At 43.6% G+C, this 20,000-nt stretch overlaps 1 protein-coding gene and 1 non-coding gene across 2 annotated transcripts in view; one reads left to right on the forward strand and one right to left on the reverse strand.

The window, feature by feature from the left end:
- Positions 1-20,000, reverse strand: part of NEK9 (NIMA related kinase 9) — a 125,467-nt gene that overhangs the window by 87,657 nt on the left and 17,810 nt on the right. The gene's annotated exons all lie outside the window — the stretch shown is intronic.
- Positions 7,615-7,701, forward strand: TRNASTOP-UCA (transfer RNA opal suppressor (anticodon UCA)). Its single transcript has one exon. It is a non-coding gene; the product is annotated as a tRNA-Sec (tRNA).

Below are 20,000 nucleotides of genomic sequence, written 5' to 3' on the forward strand. Positions count from 1 at the left end.
CAGTCTTGGATCCTACTTTACTCTCCAAACTCTCTGCCGATAGCATCCAAGGTCAACTCCACACATAGATTTCTGCCTTCCTCCACTCTTGTAACCAATGTGTGACACCCAACAGAATCCTTTCATCTCCTCTCCCTGTCAAGGCTGGAGTGCCACAAGGCACTGTTCTGGGCCAAGTCCTATTCCTAATCTTCATCGATTATCTCTCTGACTCTGGAAAATCCTCTTAATCTATTTAATGATGACTCCACCCTCTGCCATGACATCCCTCATCCTTCAGACAGGCAGGCTGCAACTACTTCCCTCTCTTCAGACCTTGAAAAAAACCCCAAGATGGTCAAAAAAAACTTCGATTTTTTGGGGGAATTTTTCTTTTTTAATCGCTCGATAGTGCCAAAGTCTTTGTAGTTATGTGAGATGTAATATTTAATGATCCCCGACCCCATTCCTTAGTGGATGCAGGGGGATCAGACATGGTCCCTACAACAAAAAACAAACTAAAAAAAGTTAATTTCTTCAAAATGCCAACAGGATGAGAACATCATCAGGCAACATCGGGTACCCCTGCTAGTGCATGTATATATTGGTGCATAATTTATAGTTTGTTTCTATCTATCATGCTTTCATGCATCATTTATAGTTTGTTTATAGTATGTGTACATCAAAAGTTATATTCAGTTACACAATGACTTGATGGACAACCTGTTTATACCTTCAGATGAGCCATCGCTGATACCATGGCCAACTTCCACATTCCTGATATATATATATATATATGAGAGATTTATAAGATCACCCTTCCACTTAATAACTCCACCGAAGATTTGGAGTGACGTTTGCGATGTGTTATCTCAAGGCTGTAAAGTGTCCCACACACACTCAGTCATCAGTTTGATGTTCATGCCTTGATCAAACACGAATATTTTTGATGATCTAATTCATGTTCGTCATCGTTTTTTGTTTAAAGATTGCACCATGTCGGCAGGACAGGAATTTTTGCCTGTGGGCATGTCACGTTGGTACGTCATTTTGTTTTCGAGAGACCATTCACCATGATCATGCCGTCATCATCGACCTTTTTACCTAGCGTGACGGAGAGGCCAGGCCGCATGCGTCCAAGCTTAACGACAAAACAGAATGCCTCTAGGCTCTCGAGCCGTGTATAGTCACGCACGTTCATCCAAGGGTGGCAGACATTGATGTGACAAAGGCTTTGGGATGTGACAGCGTTGACCTTGAAGTGATGGAGGTGTGATGGGGTGGGGCAGACTGTGAGTCACGCCCAGATGTACTGTGACGTGTTTGTCGTGTAAGTTGTTGTGAAATTTTGTCGCAGGATGGGAGGCATGTTCCAATATGCACAAGGACTTCAACAATTGATAAACAATAAAAGATCAACTGATACTGATCACTCACCTCTTGCCTGGGCTTGAATCCCGACATATCTATAAACTATTATCTCGGCGTTTCACAAACAGGGTAAGATGAAATGAAAAAAGGACTCCACTGAAACTTCTGCTGAACAAAGTTCAGGATAATATTTTAATTCTCATTATCTACTATGTTGTCTATTGTGCCACACCACATGTCTGTGACGCGCCACGTATGGTAGAGATTAGAGATGGTGCAAGCCTAATTTTCTCGAGCTTGAACTGAGAAAAGTTTTCAAACAAATAAAGCCTAAGCTCGTGTTTCTTGTTGGTAAATCGTTTCCCAGGAATTCCTGGAAAATTGCGGGTAATTGCTTCCGGATTCCTGCCTTTTCCTGTTTTTTTTTCGGTTCAGGTTTGGAAAATTTGAGTTCGAACCATCTCTAGTGGCAAGCGTTAATGTGCTTGCGCTTGTTCAGTCTGCTGTGTGCACCTCCTTTCCCACCACTCAGGAAATACTGATCAACTTGTATTTTATCGCCTTCAAAGTCATCCCACAACCAAGTTGACTGCATACGAAATGGGTGTAATGGTAAAAGCTAGCTTCATGCAAAGTTACATGATGATTGACCGGAAAATTTGGCCAGCGTTCCAAAAAAACCCGTTTTCTGCAGGCATGGGTTGCAGGGTGTTTCACGTATCAGGAATGAATGGCCACGACCTAGCTTCGCTCAGCCATTGCCGAAAAATTAATAACGGCAAGGAATAGCAAGAAGAAAATTTTGAACAGGACTACACGCAAGCTGCCATCAGGTCCGGCCAACATTTCTGTACCTCTCCACATCCAATACATCCAGGTATACCTTTCTAATTCCAATTTAAACCTATCTACTCATTGTTCTGCAACTGCCTTTCTTGGAAAACCATTCCATGCATTAACTACTCTGACTGAAAAAAAACCCTGCCTTTTACTATCCGAAGTCTCTTCTTCTTCTTCTTCTTCTTCTTTTGAAAATTAACCGGGATCTCATGGAGCACTATAGCCTATAGGTTCATGAATCATACGATGAGGTAATTACACGCATGTATGGGAATTCGATCTGATTTAACGTTTTTTGGAATGACTAGAAGGGAAGGCAGTGAAAGGTGAGAGGAAGAGAAGGCAGACGTGCGGTGGAGCATCAATTACGATTCATACTGTCTCATCAAATGATTCTGCAAAGAACAACAGTGAAGATGGAATCAAAATAATGTCGAAATCCATTTTCGACCGGTCCAAGTTCTACCGGTCTACGGGTTTGTCGAAAAGACAAACACCGACCGGACATGTTCAGAGATAAACATAGTGTGGAGATAAATACCGCCCGGACACGTCTGGAGACAAACACTATCCGGAGACAAACACTGCCAAGAAACATCCGGAGACAAACAATGACATGTCCGGAGACAAACTCCGCCCAGACATGTACGGAGACAAATAAAGACCACCCCCGGACATGTTTTGAGACAATCAACACCGCCCCCAGCCATGTCTGGGGGTGGGGGGATGGCAGGGGGGTGAGGAAGGGTGAGGGAAAAGGAGACAGCAAGGTGGCCGAGGATGGCGCCGAATGAAGGATATAATTATTTAAGGCCGTTAATTATCTTCAAAAGCGGTGTTTTAATTCACCCAAGCACCAAATTTTCACTCCTACACCACCTTGGAGTTCCCTAAGGATCCATGCAAAGGTTGGGGTAACTCAGTTTCATGGTTTTGGAGTTATGGAGGAGACACATATTTGTATATTGACATATTGGTATAGATAGTAGAATTCCAATGAAGAGGTCACTGTGCATGATGGTGGTTGCAAGATCACCTCGTGGAAAAAGCATTGAGATCCTCAAGTTTTTGCGTCACCATTTTGTAAATACTTGGCCTTGTAGATATCCACCCAGCCATTGTTGATCTTGTGCAGCATCTGAAGGCTGTTGGACTTCCTGCTGTCCTACAGGCTTCTCAATCTGAGGTCACTCCAGCATTTTCTCCACACATCCTGAGGTCCTATTTTAGCATGGAAGGAAAGGTTACTTGTGAAACCAAGCTGTTAGGAAACCTTCCGCCTGTGAAACACCGGAATAACTTGGATAACATCCAAGTCGTTTGAATTCCGCTTCAAGTCTTCAATAAACTGAAACCAAAAAACATCTCAAAACCCCTACCGGGAAACCCTTCTCCAGAAAACCTCCAATAAACCAAAGCTAAAGCTAAAGATACCCACCGGCGTAACTGAAAGCTATTCACATGATACAAAAATATGCAATTTGGTGTCTCTCTGTCTGACCACGATATATTAAGTCATTATTTATGCAATCTCAACCAATCTTGACATGAGGATGAAGGGTCATACAATGGAGGTTGTAGTAACACATCCCTCCATGAAGTTCCAACTGGCATTCCTTCTTTCGTATGCAAGCTACGGGGTAGCATCATTAGATGAGGGCATGACTGTGTCACTGATGCAGTACCCACTGTAGGTTAGGGCAGGTATTTGTAATTTGTTCAGGGTGCCTGCGATAGCTCGCCCTCTCTTCATAAAAAGACACCATGGGATCTTTAACGCACACCATTTATTGTCAGCAGATGGGATTCCCAGTTTAACATCCATCCGAGGGACGGCACACACATTGATGAATCTTCCGCCTGTGAAACACCGGAATAACAGTTTATAACTGTGTCGAGATTCAAACATAGGCTGGATAGCTTAGAGAAAGTGTGCATACCTGCAGGCCAACCTGCCAGCTCACTATCTCTCCTAATTTGGTACTTCACCTCTTGTTGTGGACTTGTAGTCTCTTCTATTGAACCATGTCTTCTTCGTTATTTGTCATCTTTGCTTTTTGTATAAGTCCATTGTTCATTTGAATCCCTCATCTTATGTCTGTTTTACCATGGCCACAGGTGGCTCTTTGTCATATTTGAGGGTACTCTTATTGGTAGAGCACATACCTCCGCAACGTAATGCCTGATCCACGACAACATATCAGGCCCAATACATTTTTGAGATATCATGCTATACAGTGCTATATCGTTTTTGGCCCTATCTCTTAATGGTGATCTGAATTCGGTGATCCGACTCTTGATCAGCTGAAGGAAAACATCCACTGAGAAATCCAGAACATTCCTCAGGAAACGTTTCCCAAAGTGATGGAGAACATGACAACGCGTTTGCAGGCAGTGATCGGACAACGTGGAGCCTCCGTCGAACATGTGGTCGAAAAGAAAACGACGATTCGATACCAAAATTTAAATTTTGGTGGCAATTTTGACATTGGTACAATAAACTTCAACCTTTCAACTTTCTATCCAGCCATATATCTTTTTAAAAAATATAGGTTATGACCATCCTCTTTGCAGATGAAAAGTTGTATATTTTTTTGGGACACCCTGTATATATTGTTGCGAATTCGCACCCGCCGGCGTGCGAACGGCCACGTAACTCGAATCGCGGCACGTCGCCCACCGGACGGACAATTCTGTCGTGACCCTCTCGGACTAACGCCGGGAGCCTATCACGGGTGGGCCTTTCGGCCTCACCACGATCGTGCCAATCGGCCCCCCGCGTGGGATAGGGTTGTTCGCCAAATTCGACCTACCGAAGTACCCATGTGGAGGGTAGACCGGGCGATCGCACCTCGCCGCGGGTCGACTCCGGACACGGGCCACTGAAGCGACCCGTTCCGTACTATCGGGATAACCGAGCGGTGTTATCGTCGGCCTCGACGGTTCTGATTAATTATCGGGCGTATTAAACCCACTACCAACCCTTTACGTGAAGCAAGATGGAGATTCAATTAAACAAAAGACGAAGCGAAATGGGAAAAACAGTTTAACATAATTCACATTTATTCCGCGGCACACGGAAAGCACACATATGCAATTACAACAATTATGCACCAAAAGCAGATGCTACAAAAGAAACACAACAATGCAGATCTACAACCGACTACGCGTGCACACGGCAACACTTACACAGTTTTACTTTACAGACGGCGCCGACAACACATTTACTCAAAAGCAAAAGAAAAGGGCCACCCTCAAAGAAAAGGGGACAGACGGGGCCTGTGGGCCGCGAGACCGGGTGGATCCTTCCCGTGTCTTGTGATGAGCCGCAAATGTGGCGGCGCCCCGACTCCGCGCTCCTGCGCGGGTTTCGTTGGCACTGCTTGGAGTGGGGTGGGAACGGGGCCCCCCTTTTCGCACTATCTCAGCACGGGGGAAAAAAGGAGGGAATTGTTGATGCTCTGGGGAAAGAGGATAGCTGGCTTGCTTGGGTCCCGCGACGAGCGACTCCACTGCGAGCTCGTTGCCGACAGCAGTCTTCCTTACCTCGGACCCGAGCCACTCGGCCTCCTCCGCAATTCTCCTCAGCCGACTGCAGCAAACCACCTCGACCGTGCTCCAGGCTTCAGGCTTCCCCTCTCTGCAGCTCCCCGACAGACTCCGAACCCCGACAGACTGCCACTCTCCAGACCCGACTTGACTCACGGCTCCACAGACTGCTCCTCTCCAGACCCGACTTGACTGCCTCGACCTTTTCTCCAACTGACTAAATTCGCCCAGCGCTCGGCGCTTTATAGTCCGGCAGGAGAACCCATATGCAAATTTCTGGATCAGAACGAGCTCGGGGGTGGAGCCACGCTCGCCCATTGGACGGAGAAAAAGGGGCGTGAGTCTCCCCTGATCCTCGAATTTGCATATATCGATTCTACTCCGACGCGCCTGGAGGCGGGGCCAAACCGCCCCGCGCTTGCTGATTGGACGGATCAGAAGTGGGCGTGTATCATTCCTGATCCGAATTCTCCTCGGAAAGGCCGCAATTTGCACCCGCGGCTCGGTGCGCATCCCGCACGAGGCCAGGACAGCCTGACGCTCGCTGCCCACAAGCGGTGCGGGAATGTCCGCAGAAGGAGAGGCGAAGGTGGTGGAGGGTTTAAAGTGGTGGTCCATGGCCATGGTGACGTTTGGAATGGCGGTGATGCGATGTTTGTGGGAGCGAGTTGTGAAGGTAAAGGTCGTGGCTGTTGGCGTTGTTGTTATGTAGCGGCGTTGTGGTTGGTGGTTGTTGTGTGATGGCGGTTGAGACGTGGTTGGTTCAAAATAAAGATAGAACAGAAAAACGGCTATCTTAAAGGGTCGCAGCCCGAATGAATATATATATATATATATATATATATATATATATATATATATATATATATATATATATATATATATATATATATATATATATATATATATATATATATATATATGTCGTTTTTGGCCCAATCTCTCAATGGTGAAGAATCACTTAAAAAATTATTGTTGTCGAATCCGGATCCACATCTTCACCAAAATCTCATCAGTTCGTCCTTGTCACACACCGAACCTGTCCACACAACTTCATCCGGATCCGTCTGCAACATTTTGAGATATCCTGCACACAGACAAACAAACAAACAAACAGACAGGCAGAAAGGGGTGGAAAATATAACCTCCTTCACTTTCATCATGAACGTGTGAAACTCATCAATGGTGGCATCTTCTTCTTCTTCTTTCGGCTGCTCCCGTTAGGGGTCGCCACAGCGGATCATCCGTATGATCCGCATCGTGATTTGGCACATGTTTTACGCCGGATGCCCTTCCTGACGCAACCCTGGTCGCCTCTTACGACACAGGGATATGGTACACCTATTTTTAACCGGGGTATACACCGGCCCAGTATACTGGTACTCATTTCGCCGACCTTGAAAGGATGACAGGCTGAGTCAACCCCCTGGTGTATTAATTCAGTGGCCCAACGGGGCTTGAACTCAGGACCTTTTGGATCCCAAGCCGCTGCCCTAACCACTGCGCCAACACCAGGCTCTCAATGGTGGCATATCTGTTGTAATTAAAAAACGGTCAATTAAATTATCTTCGAAACCGACAGACTCAGGTTTCTAAATTTCCGCAATACCCAAACCGCCTGCAGGTGGCGAAACGAATCAACGAATGAGGTGGAACATGGACACACGATTTGCATATCTGAAAATAAGCAAAACTGCTGCCGTCAAACGAAGTACGAAAGAATATTTCACTCAACATCTTGACCGTCGGAGTTAAAGGGAATAGCTTCAAACATACAGCATAACTCGGATGTAGAGGCCAACCCAGGGTAACCATCAATGTCACGTGGTGCTGAAAGTGTCTCTATATAAGAGAATTCAGACAGAGACTATGAGTGCCTGGATGACCCTCGGTGGTCCGGGGTGCAGGCTTCAAACCTGTAGCTGCTTAGCCGCAGAGTGGTTCAATTCCACCTTCCGGGCGCTGTTTCATCCATGATCACTTTGTTTTTTATATGCCTGGTGTTGGCTTAATGTTTCAGGTGGTGACTTGGTTTTCTCGGATTCTGAGTTCAAATCCAACTTTGCTGTTGAATTAAGACCAGGTGGGGGTTGACTCTGCCCGTCATCCTTCTGAGGTCGGCAAAATGAGTGCAGCTTGCTGGTATCTTGTGTCGGAATGGCGACCCGTCCAGGAATGGGTCCAATAGCCAAGGAGACTGCTGAGGCAACACTCAGATTGACTCTGCACAGTGTGGTTCCACTGGATGGAAGGATTCTCGTGGGGCCCCTTGGTCCGATGGACCAAATTTTCATTGGTCTTCACCCCCTTGTTGCACATCCACCTGCTGTGTGTGCTGCTTCAGCATTACCTTGCCTTTCACGAAGCCCAGATATACTTGCGGCCCAGCACGGAGATTATATGTTCGTAATTACTCTCACTGGAGAAGGTATTGCATCTGGATCCGTTTGTTTCTTGGCAAAAAAAATATATATATTTGACAACTATGTTGATCACCTACGTTTGTTGGTATGTTTGTGTGTTTGTTTGTCTGTCCGCTCACCTCCAGCCCAAACCGCTCAACCAAACACCCCAAAATTTTCAGAGATAAACGTCGCCGACACTGCGACGGTTCCGCATTGAAGCTTCGTAAAATTCTGTCGACCAAAAAGGTCCACAATTCGGCCAATTTGAGCGAAATGTTATAAAATCCTCAAATTTAATCCGATTGACTTGAAATTTGAAGAGCATTTGCATATCAGGTCATTGAATTCAACCACCTCCTAATTTTGAGGTCCACATTGGCCAAAAGGTCAATATAGGCCACATTTCTAAAATCCTCAAGTTTCCTCCGATTGACTTGAAATTTCAACAGGATTTCAATATCAGGTCAATTCATTCAAGCACTGATTACTTCTCAGGTTATCTTTCATCAAAAGGTCAACATAGGCCAGAAAGTCAACCCAAAATCAAGAAAGAAATTAAATTGTTTCTAAAATTGTCAATTTTCATCCGATCTCCTTGAAATTTCAACAGGATTTCAATATCAGGTCAATAAATTCAAACACCGATTACTTTTCAGGTTATCTTTCATCAAAAGGTCAACATAGGCCAGAAAGTCAACCCAAAATAGGCAAAAAATTTAAATTGTTTCTAAAATTGTCAATTTTCATCTGATCAACTTGAAATTTCAACAGGATTTCAATATCAGGTCAATAAATTCAAACACCGATTACTTTTCAGGTTATCTTTCATCAAAAGGTCAACATAGGCCAGAAAGTCAACCCAAAATAGGCAAAAAATTTAAATTGTTTCTAAAATTGTCAATTTTCATCCTATTCACTTGAAATTTGAAGACCATTTGCATATCAGGTCGCTGAATTCAACCACCTATTAATTTTGAGTTCAACATTGGCCAAAAGGCCAGTTTGGGCAATATTGGGCCAAATTTTCTAAAATCCTCAATTTTCATCCGATTGGCTTGAAATTTGAAGATCATTTGCATATCAGGTCGGTGAAATCAACCACCTATTAATTTGAGGTCAACATAGACCAAATGGTCAAGATAGGCCAAATTTATAAAATCCTCAATTTTAATCCAATTACCTTGAAATTTGAAGAGCATTTGCATATCAGGTCATTGAATTAAACTACCTATTAATTTTGAGGTAAGCATAGGCCAAAAGGTCTACAAAGGCCAATAGGCCAATTTGGACAAAAATTTTAAATTCTCAATTTTCATCTGAGTTGAAATTTGAAAGGGATTTACACATCAGGTCACGGAATTCAACCACCTATTATTTTTGTGATCACCATCGGCAAAAATGTCAACATAGACCAAAAGGTCAACATAGGACAAATTTCTAAAACCCTAAATTTTAATCCAATTTACTTGAAATTTGAAGAGCATTTGCATAACAGGTCACTGAATTCAACCACCGAGTAATTTTGAGGTCCACATTAGCCAAAAGGTCAATATAGGCCCAAGGCCAACAACTAAGGTGGTGTTTCTAAAATCCTCAATCTTCATCTGATTGACTTGAAATTTGAAGAGGATTTATCTTTCAGGTCAAGGAATTCAACCAGCCATTTATTTTTGAGGTCAACGTGGACCAAAAGGTCAGCATAGGCCCAAGGCCAACAACTAAGGTGATGTTTATAAAATCCTCAATCTTCATCTGATTGACTTGAAATTTGAAGAGGATTTATATTTCATGTCATTGCATTCAAGCAGTCAATTATTTTTGAGGTCAATATTGACCAAAAGATCAACATAAGCCCAAGGTCAACAACTAAGGTGGTATTTATAAAATCCTCAATTTTCATCTGATTGACTTGAAATTTGAAGAGGATTTATCTTTCAGGTCAATGAATTCAACGAGCCAATTATTTTTGAGCACAACATGAACCAAAAGGTCAACATAAGCCCAAGGTCAACAACTAAGGAGGTATTTCTAAAATCCTCAATTTTCATCTCAATGACTTGAAATTTGAAATGTATTTATATTTCAGGTCTCTGAATTCAACCAGCAATTATTTTCAAGGTCAACATAGGCCAAAAGGACAATGTAGGCAGAGTTTCTAAAATCATCAATTTTCATCTGATTGACTTGAAATTTGAAGAGCATTTTCATGTCAGGTCGCTGAATTCAACTCCCAATTAATTTTAAGGTCAAAATGTCAACACAGGCCTAATTTCTAAAATTGATAGATAGGGCCAAAAACTAAATATATCACTCTACCTCAAAAAGTTGTGGATGAGTTATGACAAAACAAGGTGGAAGAACAAACAGATTGGATTTTGGTTCGGATCCAGCCCATCAGTGTGAGACCAAATGTGAACAGTTCCACCAGGCAGAGGTATGCATTCTACCGAGTGCCATTCTACTTTGTGCTGTTTTGCCAAGTTGTCACTCTATGAGTGATTTTTCATTTGTCCACACAGAACTGTTTGTTTGTTTGTTTGTCCACACAGAACTTTCGTGGTTTTCTCTGCAACCGCTTGTTGGATTGAGACGAAATTTCAACCAGAGGCTCGACTACTCATGTCGAATGCTTTAATCATAATTATGACATCATAGATCACGTGGTGTGGCAGCCATGTTGGAAAAACGGAAACACTTTGGACCTTTGGATCTCTGAAACCACACCAAGGAAAAATTGAAACTTGGCACACGGCAAGTACTCCTCATGGGGAATGTGTGATTTTTATGACATCACAGGTGCCTTCGTTGTTACATCATAATTGCATATGTAGAATGCCACATCTGCTCAGTATGAAAAATTTTGAGGGTCATCTTGGGATAAAATGATCCACAGAAAAAAAAATTGATGACGTCATCGGTCAGGTGATTCGGCAGCCATAATGTGTTTTTTTTTTAATCCTTCAAAAGTCTTCTTCTTTGAAGTGGCTGAATAGATTGTGGCAAAACTTTACACACATGACCTCCTATCCATGAGGAACAAATGGTTAACACATATTACATCGCAGGTCACATGGTTTGGCAGCCATATTTGATTTACTATAAAACCTATGAAAAAAAATCTTCTTCTCGAGAACGGCTGGACAGATTGAGGGGAAACTTCACACAAATATTCGCCAAGCCTTATGTGTACTCTGATATGGCGTGAAAGATCAGGGCACGATGAAATGGCTTTTCTTCGATGCATGAAGAAGACTGAATGATTATCGTATTTGTATTGAGGTGATGTTGACGCATGGGGAGAAGCAAAATGCTGGCCTTTGGCTCTTGGTTGGGTCGTGAAGAATGGACCCCGAGCCTCGTACATGTAACCAAAGGGGGCAGAAACCATTCTGAAAAGCAGTGGTTCGGTGAGGACGATCAATGCACGAGGAAACTGCACGGGGTCTCTGAGCCTTGGTGTTGAAACCCGCTCACGAATTGCCTGACGTATGTTCATACCGCTGCGAGAGCGGCCGAGTGGCGAGGACCATTTTTGAGGATGCGTTTGCACATGCACGACAAAGCAACTTGTTTCCACATTCCATAAAGATCATCTCTGGCTGGCACACAGCTAAGTGCCGGGAAAAAAGGAAGGATTTTTTTTTCTATTATTATTCCGTTCCCTTGTCTGTATTTAAGTCTGTGTGGAGGCGCCTCAATTCGATTTAGATTTCGTTTATCTCTTGTTTTTATTTCAGTATTATCATCTGAATTGTTGAATGCCTGGTGTTGGCTCAATAGTTAGGGGGGTGAGCTTGTAAACCTATGATCCCGAGTTCAAACCCCACTTGGCTGTTGAATTAATACCAGGTGTAGTTGACTCTGCCTGTCATCCTTCCAAGGTTGGCAAAATGAGTGCCAGAATGATTGTACACTGTGTTGGAGTGGTGACTTGTCCAAGATTGTGTCCAATAGCCAAGGAACCTTCTTCAGCAGCACCAATGCTCTGCACAGAATATGGTCCCAATGGATGGATATGATTTTTGTCATTGTACATGTTTGATTATTGTCATTGAATTATTATTTGTTCAATTTCATTTGCTTGTGTCCATGTATCTGTTGTGGGTCGAGTACAACCCATATGCCTCGGTCCCTTTACTGCCATTTCTTTCCCACGCACACATTAATCTCCGAGAGTCTCGGCTGTTGGCCTCCCAGGGAGAACTGTTTGGCCATCCATCCAGGTAGGGGCTCAACCCCCTGGACATGACAATTGTTGATCAGGAGCCCCCCCCCCACCATGAAAAAGATCTGATGGAGAACTTTCGCCAGGAGATCAGAGCATTGCGTACTGAATTGCAGTCCTCCAATAGGGAAGCCCAGAATTTGATGAAGAGATGTCGGCGGGAAGAAAGTCGGAGCTGGAAAAAATGCAAACAGAAAGAAAAGGAACAGGAAATCTGAGCATAGAAGCTGGAGCAAGAGCTGCATGAGGCCAAAACACATCTGTACTCACTCCAACTATCTTCGCAGGCAGCCGAGCAGATGAGTGTCACAGCCCAAAGTCAGGTGATGGTATTCGCATTAACCATAGTGGCTGTTTGTCTGGCTTTTGTCTATCGTAGATGGAGAAGTGTGGTTGCCGGCATCCATGCGTGCCTCGGAGTTATCCTCATGCTGGTTATGGGCCAGCCCGTCGTGGCCTTGTTCCGCCCTCAGCCTGGTGTGCCCAGGAGATTCAGATTTGGCTGGGTCCACCTGGCTGTGGCAATGTCTGCCTGTATTATAGCTGTGGCCATGGTTCTTCCTGGAGGGGGGGGGGGTACAGGCATCGATTGGGACAGAATGTGAGAACTCGAGGATTACTCGATTCCGGAGGAGGGAACAGGCATCGATTAGGAGTGAATGAGAGAATTCTAGGACGACCAGATCCCGGAGGAGGATGTCGGCATCAAACGAGACAGGATGAGAGAACTCAAGGATTACCAGATCCCAGAGGAGGATACAGGCAGCGATCAGAAGTCGATGAGAGAACTCTAGACCGACTAGATCCTGGAGGCGGATGCAGGCTACTGAGAGTGGATGAGAGAACAATGGGTTTACCAGATCCCGGAGGGGGATGCAGGTTTCTAGGAGAGGATGAGAGAAACTTGGGTCTACCGGATCCTGGAGGGGGGTGCAGGCAGAGATCCTGCTGACTCTCCTGCTGAGGCAGATGCTCTTTGTGGACAGAGTTCCTGTGGTTAATCTGATTATTTGACACCTCATCGAGGGTGTGCTTAAAGTCTACATTTGCACCCAATCACTAGCCAGGGTGATCTGCAAGATTTTACTGTGATAGACAAATTTAAAACTAAATAAATAAAAAATAAGTCATCCATGGAGTTTGAAAGCATTGAATCCAGAGGGGTGGATTAAAAGGGTGCAAAGAAAATTTAGAAGGGGTGGATGACACTTTTAGACCCGACCAACCTGCGACAACTTACACTTATGAGAAAATTCTTTGATGCTTACTGTCCCAAGGGTTGTTCTGCTTAGATTTGGGACATGGGTAATTAGGAAGGGAGCAGGCAAGAGTGACTTAATGGTCGGTAAAGGGATTGGTTTGGAGACCAGAATTATCTTGTTGTGATGTTGGTGTCGTAAATAATTCAATAGTGTTTGGGGAATGAATGCAGATAATAACATGTAAGCAGGCCATGGCAGTGTAGGAACATGATCACCATCGTGCGTTGCATTGTTTGAGAATTGAATGGAAATGGGGGAGGAAATGAGATGGTGGATTGTGTGGGTGGGGAAGAAATGTGGGTCTGCAGGAATGGATCAAGCTCTGGAGGAGCGGTGACTGTGGCTCCCCCGGAGATAATTTGTCCCTGGCAGCTGGTAGTGCGTGGAAATGGGGACCCGTCGAATGGGGAGGTGTGGTTGGGTGACCAGCGGGAAAGAGACCCCTGGTGACCCGTATGAGGCTGCAAGAGGGCCTGGATGGTGTAGAGTCCCTCCCTAGTGGGACGTACAGCAAAACAGCAGTTTGGCTGCAAGGGACCTCATGGTTAAAGGGGGGGTGGGGGTGCAAAGAAGTCATAAGTCTGGCGACTTGTTTTTGGACTGCGGGTACTACAACTGAAAGAGCCCCCACAATTTTTGTTGTACGGTACCTCCCCGATGCCTAGTTGAGGATCACACATGTGTGTAATAACATTTAAGCCATGGTCTTGCAGGGTTGGAATGAATGATTGATATTGGGTTTATGTGTATGAGTGTGTGAGGGAAGGTTCACTTAATCAATGTCACTCACCTGAACCGGAGAGACAGGGCTCATGGAAATTTGGAGAGGTAATTTGGATGGCTCCGCAGGTTATGTTGGGTGCTGTGACATCCACCGGGGAACGCAGTCTTTCGGAGGAGGTTGTAGAATCAATAAAGAAAGTTTTGGTTAAGGTTTTGTCCTACAGTAGATTTTTGTGTGTTTTCTGACATTTTTTTTTACCTACCCCAGGAGTTAGGAGTGACGAACCAAGAGTTTTGCAAATATTTGAATTGTTGCATTTAAGGGGGTAGAACGTTAAGGAGAATAGGTAAGTTAGCTCTGGCTTGCTTCCTACAGCCCCTTCTAATTTATGTCATTGGCTAATGAGGTGTGAGTCGGTAATTGGGAAGGCTGGAGTGGTAATGCCTGCATTGAACCTTGCAGGAGCTTCGGTTCCTAGGAGGGGGCTGAGTTATGTTTGTGGGGTAGATGGAGGAATTTCATAAGAAAGATAGGATTGTACAGAGTTTCTTGGCCTGTGGACGTGTGGGAGACATCTCAATGTAATTAAAGAGAAACTGTGAGCCTAAGTGTTACTTGTCACCACATGGGGAGTGGTGCAGTGTTAATTAGATAGGGATTAAGGATAATGTCCCCCAGTATGTGATTGCCCCTGTGACCTTTCCCTGTGTTTTTTTTTTGTTTTTTTTTTACAACCAGCAATGATAGAAATGTGTTTTCGTAATGGCAACGGCCATTGCAGCAGAGCTGCATGATCAGGTCAGGAGAAGCCCTGCCTCCAAGGGGGACGGTGGTCAAAGTCATGCCCTGGAGGCTGAAGATTGATGGGCGTGATGTCAGGGAGCAATAAGCCAAGAGGTGGTGGCTTTGTTGGTTCCGTGCGCAGTAATCGCGAGAGATTGTGAGCGCATGCATAAGTAGTGTGAAGAGCGGTTGAGTGCGGAGTAAAGGATGCACATGGTCGAGAAACGAGAACGAAGCTAGGAGATGGCGTGAAAGATCAGGGCATGATGAAATGGCTTTCCTTTGATGCATGAAGAAGATGGCATGATTATCGTATTCGTGCTGAGGCAATTTTGGCTTGCGTGGTGAAGCAAGACGCTGGCCTTTGGCTCTTGGTTGGGTCGCGAGGAACGGACACCGAGCCTCGTGTACGTAACCAAAGGGGACAGCAGCCATTCTGAAAAGCAGTGGGTCGGTGAGGACGATCGATGCACGAGAAAGCTGATATTGGGTTGGATTGTGTGGGTTAAGGTTCCAAGGAAGGGGCTGAATAAATAAAAATAAATAAAAAGTATGTAATGTATACAATTTTTAATCTTGTTGTAATCTTGTTGAATGTCTACTTCTTCGTTATTGAACAATGTCTTCTTCGTTATTTGTCATCTTTACTTTGTCAAGGGGGTACTCTGAGCCTTGGTGTTGAACCGCTCTCACAAATTGCCAGATGTATGTTCGTCCCGCAGCGAGAGAGCGGCCGAGTGCCATTTTTGAGGGCGTGTTTGCACGTGCACGATGAAGTACTTCGTTCCACGTTCCATAAAGACCATCGCTGGCACACAGCTAAGTGACGCATTAAAAGGAGGAATATTTTATAATATTATTCCGTTCTCTTGCCTGTATTTAAATATGCGTGGAGGCACCTCAATTATATTTAGATTAAGTTTACCTTACGTTTTTCTTTCATTTATATTATTTGAATTATTGTCATTGTACATATTTGATTATTGTTTTAAAATCATTTTGTTCTATTGCATTTGCTTGTGCCTGTGTATCTGTTGTGGGTCCAGTACAACCCATGTGCCACCGCCATTTTTTCCCTTTAGCGCCATTTCTTTCCCGTGCATGAATTAATCGACGAGTCTCAGCTGTAAGCCTCCAAGGAAGAAGTTTGGCAATCCGTCCAGGTAGTGGTTAACTCTTGGACACGACAATACTTTAATTGAGCCGTGAGAGTCAATCATGGAAAATCACATCATATAATGCATGAAATTGCTCCAAGCTCCTGAATTGAAAACTGTAACACCCACAAAAGCGGTGTATACAGTGATTTGTAGGTATGTAGATCAAGCATTCAATTATATGAGTGATGAAAGTGAAAAAAAAAAACACAATTTGATGACATTATCATGAATAAACTGTTGCGGCCTGTTCCAAGTCAAGGCATTGTTGAGTAGGCCGAACAAAATGGCAGATTAAGACCCCAGCGATGGAGAGCGAGGTGACCGAGGATACGCCTTAAACCCCCAGCGAGGGAGAGTGAGGTGGCTGAGGCTGGCACCTAATGAAGGATATAATTATTTAAGGCTGTTAATTATCTTCAAAAGGGGTGTTTTAATTCACCCAACTACCCAGTTTTCACTCATGCACCACCTTGGCGTTCCGGTAGTATGCATGCAAAGGCTGGGGCCGCTCGGTTTCATGGTTTTGGAATTGTGGAGGACACACACACACACGAACATTTATTGGTGCCGATAGTAGAATTCCAATGAAGAGGTCACTGTACATGATGGTGGTTGTGAGATCACCTCTTGGAAAAAGCACTGAGATCCTCAAGTTTTTGGGTCACCAGATTGTAAATACTTGGACTTGCAGATTTCCACCAAGCCATTGTTACCCTCGCCGAAGGAGGGTATTGCATTTGAGTCTGTTGGGTAGTCGATCTAGTCGAAAAAAGAAAAAAAAATTTTTTTTTTTTTTTTGAGATTTGTTCTACCCTTATTATCAGTATTTAAAATGGCGATTTCAGTTAATACAATGGCGATTTAAAATGAAACTTGGTTGGTAGGTTCATACCATGACCTAGTTGTGTGCAAATGAGAACCGTTGCTATGGACACCACCGTTGCCGAGCAACGGGACTTTGAAATTTTAGAAAAATCATAAAAAAATTATTTTTTCGAAAATCAAAAATCGGGCCCCGAGCGACTGTGGGCAGTACATTCAGCCATGTTGTCAAAGACTTCCAGCCGAATTCTATGAAAACTGTCGGAGAAGATAGACTTTTAATGAACCCTGGTCGAAAACAATAAAAAAACGAAGTTCGTTATATCTCAGACTATGAGTCAGATATACATGAAACTGGTATGGTAGGTTCATGGTATGTCCTAGTTATGTGTGAGAAAGAACCGTTGCTATGGACTCCTCCGTTGCCTAGCAACGGCCGAAAAACCTCTAAATGTGGGGGTATTTTAACGAAAAAACAATCTGCAGCATTAACTCTTGAAGCTAGAATCATGAATTTTCTTGTGCTTAATCCTCAGGTCATTCCCCATCGAACGGGCCCATCGCGTCAGGTTCTATTGGGTAGTCGACAACCCATGTCCGCCTACCAGCTTGTTTGTTTATCTGTCTGTTTGTCCACACTGAACTTTCGTGTTTTTCTTCACAACCGTTTGTCGAAATTTTCGAAATTAAGACGAAATTTTCACCATTGATGCGACTAGTTATGGAGAATGTTTTAACGATCATTGAAACTTGGCATATAGCAAGTACTCCTCTTGCGGAATGTGTGATTTTTTAATGATGTCATAATTGCATATGTAGAAAGTAACATCCGATCAGTATAAAAATTTGACGGTCATCAAGGAATAAAATAGTCCACAAAAATTTTTGATGACGTCCACAGTCACATGATTCACCAGCCATATTGTTTCTTTTTTTTTTAACCTTCAAAAATCCTCTCCTCTGAAATGGCTGATCCAGTCATCACTGCCAGCATTTACAAAGTGGCAGTTCTAATCATGTCTCTTTTAAATTACGTAACACACCAGCCGACACATGCCACACAAAACTACACCAACACCACACAAAGCCAGTCCTGCGAGGAACTGCAATCTCTGATTGCTCTTTTTCTTGTTCATCTTGAACAGCATCTGAAGGCTGTTGGCCTTCCTTCTGTCCTTCAGGCTTCTCAATCTGAGGTCACTCAGCGTTTTCTCCACACATCCTGACGTCCTATTTAAGCGTGGAAGGAAAGACGTCCAAGTCGTTTGGATTCCGTTTCAAGCCTTCAAAAAAATCGCAACCAAAAAACATCTCAAAACCCCTACCGGGAAACCCTTCACCAGAAAACCTCCAACAAACCAAAGCTAAAGTATATTCACATGAGACAACAATACGCAATTTGGTGTCTCTCTGTCTGACCACGATATATTTAGTCATTACTTGTCCAATCTCAACCAATCTTGACATGAGGATGAAGGGTCATACGATGGAGGTTGTAGTAATTTAATTTCCTGCTTTTCCCCGAGGGGGTTTTCCGCCTTGGGCAAAATCCATGTAAAGGTGTATATCCGTGTTAAGAAAGCTAATCGTGGCGTTATTCGAAGGCTTAAAATCTGTCATTCGAAATCTGATTCCATATTTGACAATCAGAACTCATGGCATAAATAATTATGTCGAAATATAGAGTGAATTTGGGATAATTTTTTTCCAATCTGATATAATGGCTCCAAACAGGTGGATAAACAGGAGGACACACTTTCATGATAAGTTCTATCTCCAGTGTGAAAAAGATCAAAAGTGATTTTAAAAAGCATCATCAAATCTCGAAAGGTAGCAGCCCTTCACAGGTGTTCACAGGTGTTCTGTGGCACACAGTTCGTTGTCAGCTTTGAAATCTAAACTTTCAAATCTTCACTGACCACATCCCTCCATGAAGTTCCAACTGGCATTCCTTCTTTCGTATGCAGGCTATGGGTAGCATCATTGGATGAGGGCATGACTGTCACTGATGCAGTACCCTCTGTAGGCGAAGACAGGGATTTGTAATTTGTTCAGGGTGCCTGCGACAGCTCACCTCCTCTTCATGAAAGACACCATGAGATCTTAAACGTCCACCATCTAATGACAGCAGATGGGATTCCCAGTTTAACGTCCATCCGAGGGACGGCACACACATTTATGAATCTTCCTGCCTGTGAAACACCGGAATGACAGTTTATAACTGTGTCGAGATTCAAACAAATGCTGGACAGCTTAGAGCAAGTGTGCATACCTGTAGGCCATCCTGCCAACCCTAGAGCATTCCTAATTTGGTACTTCACCACTTGTTGTGGACTTGTAGTCTCTTATACCGAACAATGTCTTCTTCGTTATTTGTCATCTTTGCTTTTTGTATAAGTCCATTGTTCATTTGAATCTTTCATCTTCTTTGTCTGTTTTACCACGGCCACAGGTGGCTCTTTGTCATATTTGAGGGTACTCTTATTGGTAGAGCACATTCCTCCGCAACGCAATGCCTGATCCACGACAACATATCGGGCCCAATAGATTTTTGAGATATCATGCTATATCGTTTTTGGCCCTATCTCTTAATGGTGATCCAAATTCGGATCTTTACCAAAATTGAACCAATTCTCCCTTGTGACAGACCAAACATGTTCAAGTTTCATCCGAATCCATCCACAACTTTGATATATATATATATATATATATATATATATATATATATATATATATATATATATATATATTTTTTTGGCCCAATCTCTCAATGGTGAAGAATCCCTTAAAAAAATTATTGTTGTCGAATCTGGATCCACATCTTCACCAAAATCTCATCAGTTCATCCTTGTCACACACCGAACCTGTCCACAAAACGTC

This window comes from Eptatretus burgeri, chromosome 2, assembly GCF_056783735.1.
Source record: "Eptatretus burgeri isolate ZD-2024b chromosome 2, Ebu_testis_v1, whole genome shotgun sequence".
NCBI classification, from domain to species: Eukaryota; Metazoa; Chordata; class Myxini; order Myxiniformes; family Myxinidae; genus Eptatretus; species Eptatretus burgeri.